This window comes from Ochotona princeps, chromosome 15 (genome assembly GCF_030435755.1).
Source record: "Ochotona princeps isolate mOchPri1 chromosome 15, mOchPri1.hap1, whole genome shotgun sequence".
Taxonomy (NCBI): Eukaryota; Metazoa; Chordata; class Mammalia; order Lagomorpha; family Ochotonidae; genus Ochotona; species Ochotona princeps.
The window spans coordinates 43,486,190-43,502,154 of record NC_080846.1 but is presented as its reverse complement, the minus strand read 5'-3'; the positions used below and the strand labels follow the sequence as shown (position 1 = coordinate 43,502,154).

The window sequence follows — 15,965 nt, the reverse complement described above, 5'->3', positions numbered from 1 at the left end:
CTAAAGATGATCTTTACTCAGAACGCAGCATGATACAACCCAAGGAGACTATGCAATAAGCAGACCATCACTTTAAAGACAAGGATTCCTTTCCTTAACTTTAAAAAAGGTCCCAAGCTATTAACCTTCTCAAATTTATTTTGAGCATCCTGAGCTCTACCTTTCTGCTGAAAGGATCTTTGCTTCAGGTTTTGACTGCAGTAGGACAATGTTTCCTTGCAGGTTGGGAAGAAACGGCATGACAGATGGCAGGCGAGCAAAAGCTCATCCCGAAAGGACACTGTGCTTTTTCTGAATTTACAGCAGTCATCTATCCTTCCTTCAGAAAGCGGTGCCAAATTTTTCTGAAAAATCAGCAAGAAACCCCTTGGGACCTGAATAATAGTGAGAAACACAAAGTTATAATTGGGAAAATCACTGAGAATTTTCCCTCGATTTCTACTGGTCAGAAAATGAAAATAATACCAAATCAGGTCACAAAATGAAATTTTCCTGAAAAGAACACAGAGTCCATATTACACAATGCAACCACAATTGTAGGAAGTCAGGGTCTGCCATAGGAGCTATGTCTTCCAGGAGCAATCAGAGCTTGCCAGGGGCAATGGCAAGGGGATGGTGATCTAGCTCCCCAGCCACTCTCTCCCTCACTACATCACCAAACTCACCCTTCGTTTACCTCAACACATGCTGTTCCGCCCACTCGGGTATCTGGACCTCAGACGTGGGAGTCACTATTGCCTTCCCTCTTAGCCACACCCTCCACTTCCTGAAATGCTTATCCTTCTCACAAAGACCCCAGTCACCTCCATTCAAGTCACCCCCATCTGTCACCCAAACAATGACTACGGCTTCCTAATGGGTCCCCTTGAAGACACCCTTTACACTACACAGAGCCTCAACAACGTATCTTAAAGAACTAAAATCTGATGATGTCACTGCCTCCAAAAGGTCCCTAACAGAACCAGAAAAATCAGGTGCCTGAGAAGTTTTTTAAATATGTGGAAATTGGAGTCTTCCCATAAAGGTTCAGATTTAATTGGTCTGGGGTGTATCCTGAGCCTGCTGGATGACTACAATGTGTAGCTGGGGATAACGGTTACTGCCACCAGTCTGTCCCAATACATCTCCATTTCCTGTCCCCTCCCTGGAGCCCAGCCACAGTGGTCTCCCTTCCCTGTGTCACATGCCCACCTTACAGCCCTCACTTTGTAGGTCCCTCTGCTTGAAACAGTCCTCCCCTAATCAACACTTTGCTTGGCTCCGATGTCACTTCCCCATGGAGTGGAAGGATGACTCAAGTTGTCTACAACTGTGCAGGGTATCACTAAATCAATAAAAAATACTGGCAGTGCCTAGAGGGCACAGGGCACCTCCCACTCACCCAGGGTGGACAGCACTGACAACAGTGCTTAACCAATCAATAAAAAACAACTGAGGAAGACAGACGCTTCTGCTACAGAGCCACCACTACAAACCAGTGCTGTAGTTGGGGACATCTTAAACCACACACAGGGAATTCCAGTGACTACAGGATAGGGGAAATGATACGAAGAGTCAAACATTGCAGCCATGTTGTTCTCTAAAACAGACAACAGGCACTGTGAGCCTAGCAAACTTTCCTACAAAGCAAATGTAATTACGAGGAAGTTCTCTTACAGCAAGTCAAACATGCCTAGATAAAATAACGAATCTTGTGGATTTATTAGCCAAACACCTCAAGTCAGTATGGCCTTCCTGATCTTCCTTAACTGGACAGAAAGATACACTTTGTCCTATCCTAACTCACACTCCCCCTCCAGGCACACGAAGCAGCCTGGCCCTTTTGCAAACTCACCTCATGCCTCTGACCCTGCACTCTTTGACCATCTTGCCCTTTGCTCTAGAAATCTTTCACACCAAATTTCTGCTTGTTAAAATCCAACCATTCTTAAAGAGAAAACATCATCATGTTTGAAACATATGTCCTAATCCCATAACTTCCTGATACTCCATTTTTCAACTGTAATATAGACATTTTGTTATTTTTTTTCAGGTTTGTAAAACTATACTACATCAAACAGATCATACTTAAAAACTAAAACCCCAATGAGATATTGCCTTTCAATGGTTTCTTCTGAACTTAGTAGAAAACCCAACTCCTTAAGGCCCACTTTCCTCTTGGATCTCACCTTGGACCTTTGCTCACTCCAGCCATCCTGACCTTCTGGAGGTTCTGCTCACCTTCAGGGCTTTGGCATTACTGTGCCTGCACCCGCCCTGGTCCTTTGAGGATACTCTGCTCTTGGCTTTCCCCCAAAATGGCTTCCTCTTTTGCTGCAGGGTGACTCCTGGAGCAGTCCTTCTCAAGTCTTCTGAGGCTACCCGGCAAGGCAATCTCCTACTTTTATTCTGTTCCCTTTACAGCCCCTTCCACAAACTTCCATACTTGCTTTCTGGTTTCCTATTAGCAAGCAGAAAAGCTCCTTGAAGATGATCACATCTGCATTGTTCATCACTATATCCTAGAAGCTTCTAGCAAAATGCCTGGCACACGATGGTTAATGAACAGATATTTTAAAAAGAAAATATCTGGTTGTTAGTCCCCATAAATAGATGAGCTAATTTTGGGGGAACCCCCTGAAACTGTGCTTGAGGCCTCCCTAGGACCCCTCTCATGGAGTGCCTTGTGTCACAGTTACTTGGGGATGGATTTGTCATAAACCAAGTTAAATTTTTTTTAGTCATCTTTGTTTTTAACCACAGTACCACATTAAGCTCACGAAAGAACAACAGAACAAAGAAGGATCAGGAGAGAGGGAAGAAGGAAGCAGAAAACAAAGAAGAATTCAGGAAAAGGGGGAAGGAAATTCTAAGAGGAATGAAAGGAAAAGAAAGAAATGAGCCAATAGGGTACATGAACATTAGAGAAGACTTATTTTAGGATTGATTAGTAACTCACGGATTAGTTTGGTAATGCTTTGCTCCTAACTCAATTTCTCTGGCCAAAATTTTTGTATTTTTTCCTTGTTTCCATTTTGACTTAACATTCTTCCCATGCCTTTGAGCTGTTTTTACTTGGGGGCCCAGATTAATAAGTGACTAGTATTCCCCGCTTTTCTAGGGACTGGGTTAGTCCATTTTATCTACAACTAGCAGACTGACCTTGAAATCTAAACAATACCCTTGTTTGCCACACCCCAGCATCGGATGGGAGGAACAAACAAGGCAGTCAGCTCCAGATCAAAGTTTATTTTGAAAAGAGCAAGCTACCAATAATCTCCATTCTTGGAAATTCAATGAACAGTCTTTGTTGTTCTTCTCTTTTCCTTTGGCAACTTCTGCCTATCTGTGTTGAATTCAGCTGTGCACTTTCCTATATTTCCTGTTTGTCCATCTGGGATTGGACTGAGGGGAGTACTTACAAATAAGTCATAACAAAAGGGTTGTGTGGTATTTTTGTTTGTTTGGCTGGTTCTTATAAGGTAAGGCATGGGTAACAAGTTCCTCCCTTGATTATAGGAAAAGAGGAGGTAGAAGAAAGGAAAAGCAAATGAAATAAGGAAAGGCTCTTGGTGGGCAAAGTGCAACTACGCTGAGAGCAGAAAGAGTTTCAAAATAGGCAAACAGTATCCTCAGGGGACTAAAATGAAAGATGAAGTGACTCAGACAGCAAAATGAAAGAAACAATTTTTCAAGCAAAGAATCCAAAACTTTTTCCTTTATCAAGCACCTAAGCAAAAAAAGGAGGAAAGTTTGTATATGTTCAGGAAGGCTAGATGAACGTTTGTTAGTCATGTGTGCAATTTTTTTTTTTAAAACTGCAATGATTTTACTGTAATTGGGAACAGATCTTTTCTCTCCCGTCTCCTCATGCACCCCCTCTCCTCAAAGCCAGGATTATATCAACAATTATTTTTTTTCCATTCCCATTACATCATGTACAATAAAAGTAAACACAGCACATTGTGTAACACAACACACGTCTCTATTTTACGCATCCTCAAAACTTAAAGAGTAACAAAACATTCTACCCTCCCACAATATCAAATGCCTTCACATTTCAGATTCCTAGTAGAATGTTTCTTAGTCCTTGAATTCTTGGAAATCTGAGAAGATAGCTCAGGATAAGCAAGGTACCGCAGAAACACAACAAATAACAGCTACAAAATGCTGAAGAGGATTTATTAGCTTTTACAAAATGCGTTTGTGTATAGTACTTGCCTCAAGTTTTCACATTCCTTTTTTTAAAGTAATAAAACGTTAAGACTGTACACTTGAGGTTAATCTGTGTTTCCGCAGGATCTTCGTGAAGCCTTCAGTCACAGTCAACACAAAGCTTTATCAGACTGAAATCTCCTAAGTCTAAAATGAACCATACATTTCCACGTAAATATCACTAAGAACAAATCAAACAATTTGTCTTACCAACTGAATAATGCTGAACATAAAATCTTTTATTGCTTTTTAAAAATACGAAGCATAGAGATCATTTTATTTTATCCAAAGCTGCCATTGTGAATAAATATTTGAACCACAAATATTTTAACTAAAAGAAAAGAGCCAAAATTTAAGTTATACTTCTTAGAATCCTAGGAGAAATATTTGGTTATTGATTTGAAGGCTTTTGTTTATTTACTTCAAAAATTGTGATGCTCCTAAACAAGCCCACAAATTTTCCCTGTTTCATAAATAGTTGTAAAATAATAAGGGATACGTTCTGGTAGATCTTCAGAACCAGATGCTAGACTGTAATAGCAAAACATTCAGACTGCTTGCCTACAGGGTCAGGACTGGTTTTAACTCTTTGATAATTCAAGCACGGTAATCATCTAACCATGGTAACAACAGTAGCAGTGAGGATTAATTGCTGCATTTCAGTCCTTAGCAAAAACAAAGGTGTTATGGGGTGGAGGGAACACTGGTGCTCCGTGCAGTAGCTGGGCAAGCCAAGAGGTTAAGGCCTAACACGCATATAGCAGGTTCTCATCAGCTTTATTTTACTGGACCATTTCGTTTTTGCATTGCTCCTCCCTTTTCTACTCAACCCATAAAGACTGCATAGTATTTGAGAGGATTTCGCCCTTCCTCATTTATTTATATATAAATTATAAATGATTTATAATTAATATATAAATATAATAAATATATATTTATAGTATATATACATATATAACGCATATGAATATATAATTAATATGTATTATTTTGTTATATCATATAATAAAACAAATAACTACAAATAAGTTATTTATAAATATATTATATTATTATATATGATATAATTATATAGTATATATATAATCATATCTATTTGTATGTATGTATTTATTAAGCTCTACTACATACCAGGCCCTGCCTCTAGATGCTGAGGATATAACACTGACCAGGAAATCCTTTTTTTGTTTTTTAATTGGAAAGGTAGATATACAGAGAGAAAGAGATGAAGAGAAAAATATCTTCAATCTACTGGTTCACTCCCCAAGTGGCCACAACAGCCAGGGCCAAGATGCTCAAAAGCCAGGAGTCAGGAGTTTCTTCTGGATCTCCCATGTGGGTGCAGGGTCCCAAGGCTTTGGGCCATCCTCGACTGCTTTCCCAGGCCACAAGCAGGGAGCTGGAAGGGAAGTGCAGCAGCCAAGACATGAACCAGCGCCCATATGGGATCCCAATGGATGCAAGGCTAGGATTTAGTCACTAGGCTATTGCACCAGGCCCAAGGAAGTTCTTGAAATGAGCAATTTCCATCAGTTTTGTTCTAGACTCCAGGGATATAGGCTCTCTTACCTCCTCTCACAATCCACATGTAGATCCTTCAGGCTCAAGATTGGTGTGTACTAACCTATGGTTTAAATCACAGTGGCCTGTATGTCTTAAATGCAGTTGGTTCAGTTCACAAAAGGTCAGTGTAAGGGCCTTACCATAATTATTATATACTCTCAGAGATGATATAGTCCTCCAGATATATTCTTCCTACGTGGTTTTTGGCTTAACTAAGTTTAACACCAAGGAGCCCATGGAGAGTCATTCCCAACATTCCTACTGTGTGCCCTGTAATAAGCACTTAAAATATTGTGTTGAACAAAAGACAGAAGATCCCTAACCATCACTTACTAGAAAGGTTGGGAGAAGGGGAGAGAGACCCTCAGTAAGTAATGAACATTTTAAAACAGCACTCATTATTTTAGAAACGAGCACCTTTTAAAAAAACTACAAGGTAAGGGGAATCAAGGATGTCAGCAGTCAGGGAGACCAAGCTCAACAGACAAATTTACTAGTCGCTATCTTTATCTTTTCTATTTTCTTTAGAATTATTCTAATAATGGACTTTACTGGGCTTTTTAAATCTAAACCCACCTAACAGTTCAACTGTCTGAAAATCAAAATTTATGGAAAAAAAAAAAGAAAGAAAAGAATGAAAGAAAGAAAAAATCCAGTCTATCCAATCTGGATTTGTGACCCTTAAAATAATCAGATGCTGGTTTGTCTTTTTTTCTAAACAAAATCATTCATTATGTATCAAAAGATTACCACTATAAAATAGGTTACAAAGTACAGAGGGAAAAAAATTCTGCAGAACAAACAAAAATGTAATAGTTTCAAGTGCCAGTCAACATGAAGAAATCAGTGTATGATGACTGTAGTACACTGGTCTTGAGCCTAATGTATTCAGGCTCCGAAACTGGCTGACCAGAATTCTAAAGAACTAAAAGCTAAAGGGGCAGGAAAAAGCCATGGATTCTGCCCTGAGAACTCCTTGTTTGTAAGTTCATAACATGGAGCCTTAGGCTTTGAGCTACTGTTAAATAACATCTGGAACTGAACACCAAGTCTGGTGGAGATAATAACCACAGGGTAATTCCATTGTCCTGTAGGATACAAGCCAAAGTCATGTCATTCAACTTACCAAATTCAACCAGGATAAAAACTTGAGCCAGGGGACTGGCGGTTCTACAGACTAATCCTCCACCTGCAAGTGTCTACATACCATACACATGCTACTTTGTGTCCCAGCTGCTCCACTTCCCATCCAACTCCCTGCTTATAGCCTGGGAAAGCAGGGGAGGATGGTCCAGAACCTTAGCACCCTGCACCCACATGGAGGAACCGGAAGAGGCTCCTGGCTTTGCATCAGCTCTGTTGCAGCCATTGCAGTCACTGAAGCCATTTGGGGAGTGAACCAACACACTAAAGCTTTTTCTTTCTTTTGTCTCTCCTGGTCCCTGCAAATCTGCCTTTCCAATAAAAATAAATATTAAAAAGAAAAACCCTTGAGCCTGGCACCTATATCCATTTCACTGTCAGATATATATATGCTTTTCCCTAACTGACTGGAGTATATCTTTTGCCCAAGATAAGTAATATCTACATTCTTTAGTACAATTATGTGTCCAGACATTTCATGTCTGCTAAACAGAGGGCTGGTGCACTCTCTCAGCCTAAATGAGCCCTTTCTCTTTGAACCTGAGACAGTAGCTGACAAAACAACATATCAAAATCTCTCACTGATCATTATCACAACATAAAATTCCTGCTTTGGATATTAACATGGCAAACATCTTTGCAGGTCTAAATAGAAGGACTTTATAAGTGTAAACAGAGGGCTTTCAACTTTACAAGTCTGTTTTATCATCACCTCAGTCCTTAGCATAGTAATATACTTTGGAATTCTACCTAAAAACCTTTAGTAACATCTCGGCTTTTCTCTTCACTGGAATTCACAAGGGAATGAGGTCCCAAAAATGGGGATTGTTACAGCCACATTTGGTAAGTAAGGATACTTTGAAGATCTCCAGTGCACTGCCAGCCTATTCCAACCCTCAAGAGGCAGAAGCATCTCGCTGGTGCTTAACCCCCTAGTGCCTTCTCCAGCAGAAGGTCCCACTGTTCCCTGTTGCCAGGGATTCAGAAGCCACTACTTTGGTGTCATGCATTTTTTTTGGATGTAAATCTTGAGTTCAGTCTGTCCCCCTAAAATTAAAAATAGCTACTGTGTTTGACACAAATGTGAAAATACTCCTCTATCATTGAAGATTGAGAAAACTAGATGAGCATACTTTGAATCTGAACTTCAAGTTTTAAAAATGCAAAAAGTATTTTTTTTCCATCTGAATCATTACTTTTCTTGATAGTCAGCCTGCAAAACAACTTGATGACTCTTGCTGGCTGGGATTCCTATCCTGTGGAGTCCTCCTACCGCACTCTGCCCGGTGAGACCTGTGCAAACACTAGGACTCGAGAGAAACAGATGAAAAGTGTACTTTCCAGGACTAAGTCATAAAAAACACTATGGCTTCCATCTTGCTCTCTAGGACTATTCCCTCTGGGGGATTCTAGTCTCCACGCCTTGAGGACGCTTAAGTGGCTCTACAGGAAACAGATCCTTCAGTGGCTATGGAATCTCCAGAGGACTCCAGCACCAGTGACTTGTTGAGATGTCTGAAAAGAGCCCTGAGCCAGAGCTATTCAGCTAAAGCAATCCTGAATCTATGACCAAGAGAAACTGTATGATATAATGTTTGTTGTTTCAAGCTGCTAATTTGGGGGACGGTTTGCAATACATCAGTAGACAACTAATATGAACTTTTATGTTATTAAGTCACTAGCTAACAGGTGAACCATCAATTCAAACTAGGCCTAATATAATACATGCAAACTGGTGGTCAACAGAATAGGCTCTAGAGTTAGTTACTATATTTATGTATCCAGTCTTGTGAAGTGATGTTAATAATAGTGCCAGTCTCATAAGGGTATGGTGAGAGCTGAATTAATCTCAGTTAATAAAGAAAGAAAGAAAAAGAAAATTATGCCAAGAACATGGGAAGTATTCAATAAGTGCTTGCCATCATGATGCTTGAGTAAACTTAAAAGGCTAATATTTTTATAAAAGGGGAAAAATGACGGGTTTTGGATTCTTCTTTTTCCCTTTTTTCTTTTGTTTTGTTTAATTTTGCCTTCTGCTGGATGTGAAGATATGATTTAGGTTTGTTGAGCCTAATCACTAGGGGATACCCATATATTTCACAGAGGGATTTTTATCAGAGTGAAAAGGAGTTCTATTAAGAATGCTACTGAAAAAGCAGGCATAAACAGAGCTGTCCAGGGGGCCAGTATTGTGGTGCAGTGGTGTAAACCACTACTTGAGTCATTCACACCCCATACTGGAGTGCCTAGAGACCAGGGTCACCTCTGTTTACAATCCGGCATCCTGCTGATTTGCACCCTGAGAAACAGCAGGTGATCAACTACTTGGCTTTTGTGTAAATTTGGGAAAAAATTGGTGGATAGAAAATTTCATTCTCCTTCCTCTCCCCCAATCTTTCAAATGAATATAAATAATTAATCAGCTTTTTAAAAAAGCAGTACTATTTATAGTAAATCAGCTATACGAACACCTTTCAACGGTAACACTATGAACAATACTGTTGATGCTTGAAAATAAAGCTCTGAAAAGCAGATTTAAATTGCAGAGCCATCCTAACAAGAGCAAAGTCAAATATACAGGATTTAGAGCCAAGCGCTTACAACATTATACTAAATAAAGCATTCACTGAGGTCAGTACTAGGATTTGTTTCAGCCGTGACTGAGAAGTTAATTTACTCAAAGGTACGAAATGAATGTTCTTAGTTTGTTCTCAAAAAGTATCATCTGTTCAAAGTTCAGCATGAATCTTCCTTAGCATTTTTTAAAAAGATTTATTTTTACTTGAAAGTCAGAAGCACATAGGGAAAAGGAGAGACAAAGAGACAGAGAGAGAGTGAAAGAGAGAGAGAGAGGGTATTTTCCATCTAATGATTCACTCCCCAGATGGCCACAATGGTTAGAACTGAACCAGTCCAAAGCTAGGAGGCAAGGGATTCCTCCAGGTCTCCCATGTGGGTGCAGAGGCCCAAGCACTTGGGCCATTCTCCACTGCCTTCCCAGGAGATTAGCAGGAAGCTGGGCTGGCAGTGGAGCAGCCAGAACTTGAGCTGACAATATGGGATGCTGGCACTGTAGAGGATTGGCCTGCACACTAGCCCTAACCTTAGCACTTTTTAATGGGGCTAACCCATATAACCGTAGGTTCAGTGAACAGTGACTGTAACTAGGCTTCTAGTTTACTTATTTATTTTTAAGATCTCAACAGCCAGAGTTAAACCAGGATGAAACCAGGAGCCAGAAAGTCCACCCAGGTCTTCCATGTGGTTCACAGGAACCCAAGAAGATGGGTTATGTTTGGCTGTCTTCCCAGGCACATAAGTAGGAAACTGGATTGGAAACAGAGTAGCCAGGATACAGCTAAGTCCACTGTGCCACAAACCTAGCCCCTGCACTTCTAGTTTAAACCATGGGCAATACACAGGGCACAACTAGCGAGCCCTTCCCTCATTGGAGGCAATGTTCCATTAAAGAAATAAATGCTATCCACTCCTTAACTTCCAAATGTAACTGGTATGATTTTTGTTATTTGCACTTTGTGACTTCCTATGCTATTAGTAATAGTAATTCTTTTCCAAGTTAGCTAATTAATTTTATTTATTTGGAAGGCAATGAGTGGGACCAATGAAGAAAGCAAGAGACAAAGAGAGAGCTCCCATTTGCTGGCTCATTCACTAAATACCTAGAACAGAACCAATGCCAGGAGTGCAGAATTCAATTCGAGTCTCCTGTGCTGGTGAAAAGAATCTACCTACCTGAACCATCACTTTTTGTCTCCATGGATGCACATTATCAGGAAGCTGGCACTGAAAACAGGACCTGGATTTGAACCTGAGCCCTCTGATATGCCATACGGGCACTACCGGTTGAATATTAACCACTATGCCAAATAGCTACACTGGTCTAGCAACTCTTTCTTTTTCTTTTCTTTTTTTTTTTTTTTGGTACATAACTAAAATTCTTTCCTATAATTTTATTGGTAACGTTTTTTTAAGATTTATTTTTTTATTGCTAAGTCAGATATACAGAGAGGAGGAGAGACAGAGAGATCTTTCATCTGCTGATTCATTCCCTAATGGGCTGCAGTGGCTGGAGCTGAGCAGATCTATAGTCAGCAGCCAGAAGCCTCTTAGCCTCTTCTGGGTCTCCCACACAGCTGCAGGATCCCAAGGCCTTGGGCTGTCCTCAATTGCTTTCCCAGGCCACAAGCAGGGAGCTGGATGGGGAGCAGTGCTACCGAGATTAGAACCAGCGCCCATATGGAATCCCAGCACATACAAGGCAAGGATCTTAGCCACTAGGCTAACGTGGTGAGCCCTTCTTGGCTACTTTTAAAAATAAATCTGTACTTGTGGAATGTCTCTCAAGGTGACTTATTTATTCACTTATTTATTCAATCTACAAAAGGAAGCTACGGTTGATAAGTGGAAGTCTTCCCCAACCTAAAATTTGTTAAGATCTTTTCTTGGGATTGATGCCAGCAGAGAGCCTCTTAAAGTACATGTCTTGTGCAAATGAGATTTTTTTTAATTATCATATGCTAATCCACTTTAATGTGACCTCTGTGATGTCTGTATTCCGCTATTACATGGCAGCACAGAATTAAGTAATTTGGATGGTGACATGTATAGTCACGTCTAAGGACTTCAGTGAATGCGAATTTCAAATCATAATTTTTACAAGTTAAAAATATAATTCATACACAAATATGTAATGAATCTATGTCAAAACTTAAATAACTTATTAACCAGAAGCACAGCAAGATGGCAAAGAAACCAATACATACAGTCCATTTTCATTTCAAAATGCTAGAACAATATTCTGTTACAAGCAAAGCTGATGATCTTCCAGAATATCTTTTATATCTTTAAGAAAAAATTTGCATTTACAATGTAATTAATGAAGTTAAATAATAAATAATTTAAAAAAAAAGAAAGAAAGAATTTGCATCGGGCCCGGCGCAGTGGCCTAGCGGCTAAAGTCCTCGCCTTGAAAGCCCCGGGATCCCATATGGGCGCCGGTTCTAATCCCGGCAGCTCCACTTCTCATCCAGCTCCCTGCTTGTGGCCTGGGAAAGCAGTTGAGGACGGCCCAATGCATTGGGACACTGCACCCGCGTGGGAGACCCGGAAGAGGTTCCTGGTTCCCGGCTCCGGATTGGCGTACACCGGCCCGTTGCGGCTCACCTGGGGAGTGACTCATCGGATGGAAGATCTTCCTCTCTGTCTCTCCTCCTCTGTGTATATCTGGCTGTAATAAAATGAATAAATATTTAAAAAAAAAGAAAGAATTTGCATCCTATGAATTTTCTCTAAGTGAACCTCTAACTTTAATAGAATATGAATACTGATTAATAGCAAACTGTGGGAAAAGGAAGTTTCGTTCTCCAGAGAACCAGATGACCCTAAGATGACACTCAACAATGACTTTATACTTCCACCTTAGTATTACAATTCACACCCTTTTTTTTCAGGGCAAAAAAAAAAAAAGACTCAGTTGTATATATTGTAATTCTTCTCTCTTCTTAAATAATTCATTTCATTAAAAAGCCAGGACATAGGCTAGTTCTTTTCTTTAAAAAATATACACACACATAAATATGTATTTTTTTTTTATTGGAAAGGTAGATCTACAGAGACGAGAAACAGAAAGATCTTCCATCTGCTGGTTCATTCCTCAAAAGCTCATAATGGGGCCCGGCGCTATGGCCTAGTGGCTAAAGTCCTCGCCTTGAATGCACCAGGATTCCATATGGGTGCCAGTTCTAATCCCGGCAGCTCCACTTCCCATCCAGCTCCCTGCTTGTGGCCTGGGAATCAGTCGAGAACAGCCCAAAGCCTTGGGACCCTGCACCCACGTGGGAGACCCAGAAGAGCTCCTGGCTTCAGGTCGGCACAGCGCAAGTCGTTGCAGTCACTTGGGGAATGAATCAGCAAGGAGAAGATCTTCCTCTCTCTCCTCCAATCTGTATATCTGACTTTCCAATAAAAATAAAATAAATGTTTAAAAAAAAAAGAAAAAGAAAAAAGGCCATAATGGCCAAAGCTGAGTTGATCCAAAGCCAAGAGCCTTGGAGCTTCTTCCAGGTCTTCCATTTGGGTGCAGGCCATTCTCTGTTGCTTTCCCAGGCTACAAGCCAGAAGCTGGATGGGAAGTGGAGCAGCTGGGACACAAACTGGTGCCCATAAGCCTGAAGTTGGAGGATTAGCCTGTTGAGCCACAGTGCCAGACTCAACACAGGTTTGTTCTTAAGATCTTTTTCTCATTATACTTGACTCCCTTTATTAGGGCTCTTTGTGGATGCTTCAGAATGCTCACAAAAGAGCAGTTGTGTGGCACAGCAATGAAGTCATGTCTGGAAATGTTTGGATCTCACAGTGGAATCCCCGGTTTGAGTCCCGACCACTTCACATGTGATCTAGTTTCTTGCCAGCGTACATGCTGGGAGGCATCAGGTGATGACCCAAGTAGTTGGATCCCAGCCACTCAGGCAGAAAGCTCCGAGTGAGTTCTGGGCTCTGCCTTCAATCTATGCCCGTCCCAACTGCTGGGCCATTCAGGGAGTGAATCTGAAGATGGAAGATCTCTCTCTGTCTCTCAGTCTGTCTGCCTTTCACACAAAATGAAAATAAATAAAAACATTTTTAAAGTTCAAGAAAAAGTGAAATTAAAAGGGAAGTTAATTTAGGTACAAAAAATGTAAGTCTATGCATAATTTTTTTATGCCATGTGTGTCCCATGAACTTTTCAAAGATTCCTTATAAGCCAAATAATGACTTCAGGTCTTAAAGTGACCCTCCTCAGATATTTTCCTTGATTACAATGAACATGAGCTATTTGTTTTCATGTTCATCACCAAAGCTCAGCAGATTTTATTCTTTATATTCAGTTACATAGCAGGACTACTATTGCATTGAACTTTTAAAAAAAAATTAGTTAACTTATTTGAAAGACAGAGTGACAGGGATGAGAGAGAACGGGAGATTTTCCATCTACTGATTCACACCCCAAACGGCTGGAACCAGGAGCCTGGAACACCATCTGGATCTCCCTTGTGGATAATAGAGGCCCAAATATTTGTGCCATCCTCTGCTGTCCTCCTAGGAGCAACAGCAAGAATATGGATGGGAATCAGAGCAGCCAGGATGTGAACTGGCACTCCAATATGGAATGCTCACATTGCAAGCAGAAGTTTAACCAGAGGTGCAACAACACTGACCCCTGAACAGAGCTGTATAAATTAAAACAGCACAGCTAAACGAGAATGCTCCGAACTGCCTTGAAGTAAATGGGTGAACACAAAGCATAATTATAATCGCAAACTTAAGTTTATAAAAGAAAGTGCCCAATGCTGGCAGCACAGGATGGGTGATAGAAGATAAACAGGTGGGCCCAGTGTGGCATCCCAGTGGCTCAATCCTCACCTTGCACAAACAGGAATCCCATACGGGTGCCAGTTCATATCCCTGCTGCACTGCTTCCCTTCCAGCTCCCTGCTTGTGGCCTGGGAAAGCAGTTGAGGACGGCCCAAAGCCTTGGGACCCTGCACCTGCGTGGAAGATCCAGAGGAAGCTCCTGGCTCCTAGCTTTAGATCAGCTTAGCTCCAGCCACGGCGAACCAGCGAATGGAAGATCTTTCTCTCTGTCTCCTTTTCTCTGTGAATCTGCCTTTCCAATTAGAATAAATAATCTTAAAAAAAATAGAAAAGTAAAGCAAAAGAAAAACAAAGAAGGTAATAGGTAAGACCCACGATAGAAAGTAAAGCACAAAGAACTGCTTCATACTGCCGAGGTCACTGTTCAATGTTTCTTTCACCAGAAAGCTATATTAATGATGACAGTTCCTGGATTTGGAGAGAAAACCTAAAAAGCAAAGAGGGATTATCTACAACTGAGTTACGAACAAGGGGATCACCAAAGGAGCCCAGCAGCCTGCCAGTTGTTAATGTCACATGATGACAAGGAGAGAGCCAAAGTGATCCTTGTTGAGCACATTGTGCCCCTCCATGGCTTACAAACCTGCAGAAGCTCTCCCTTCCACTCTGGGCTTACAAGGACCGGCAAGATCAGATCCATTCCCAGGACCTCTCTACTTTGAGGTCTCCTCTGTGATGTCCAAAGACTCAGAAAGCTCTTCTCCATCACAGATCCTGGGCATTTCCTGGCTCCTCCCTCCAGAATGCCCCTGGCATGGCTAACTCTTATTCAACCCTCAGGCAGTCAGCCTCATTGTCAATTCCTCTCACAGACCTTCCATGTCAACTCCCATCCCGCCCCCACTCAATTATCTCCAAGCACCACACCCTCACTTGTCCCTATGACTGAGAGATTGTGTTTGTTAATGGATAATGTTAATTATTAGACCCCTGGAACAGCACCTGGCATACAAGAAATACTTAATATTACTGAAAGAATACATGCAGTTAATATGAAGAGCTATAGTCCCACCAAACAGGGTCCATGTCAAAGCAGTGAACCAGTCAGCTGTACAACTTGTGGTGGCTTTCCACCACTCTAATTGCTACCCCTGCCAGGCCTGGGCCCAAGGGTAGGTCAAGACAATATCAGCCTTCATGGCCATTACAGCTGTGACAGCTTTAGGTCAGCCCCAAAGATACCTGTTTCCAATCACATCCCAGTAGATTCTGCAAATTACTCTCTATTCCAGAAAGTTCCATGTCCTACAGTTTACTAAAACCAAAAGCAGGTTCCAAGGAGGAGTAGATCCTTTGGTCAAGCTACACGTAAGAGCCCACATTTTGGCCCCTCTGAATCTGCAGATAAATTTCCCTCCTCCCCTTAGAGCTTATATTACATCTCCTCTTGGTTCTACTTCCTGCTTCTCAGCCAGTGCTCCAGGGAGGAAGAGAACATTGTTGGAAATGGTCAGAAGTGACAAGAATGAGGAATGGTAGTAGCATTTACTGGATGTCCATCCACGTGATGCCTGGTCAGAGAACATGGCACAGAATCCTTGCACTGCCCCAGGAAGCCCATTAGATATGGATTTGTAATTCCCCATCTGACAGAGCTGAAGTATAGCCAAGATTCTAGCCTAGGTTTAACT

General features: G+C 41.2%; 1 protein-coding gene across 6 annotated transcripts in view; it reads right to left on the bottom strand.

Annotated features, from left to right (window-relative positions):
- CRADD (CASP2 and RIPK1 domain containing adaptor with death domain) overlaps nt 1–15,965 on the bottom strand; it is a 257,348-nt gene that overhangs the window by 89,592 nt on the left and 151,791 nt on the right. The gene's annotated exons all lie outside the window — the stretch shown is intronic.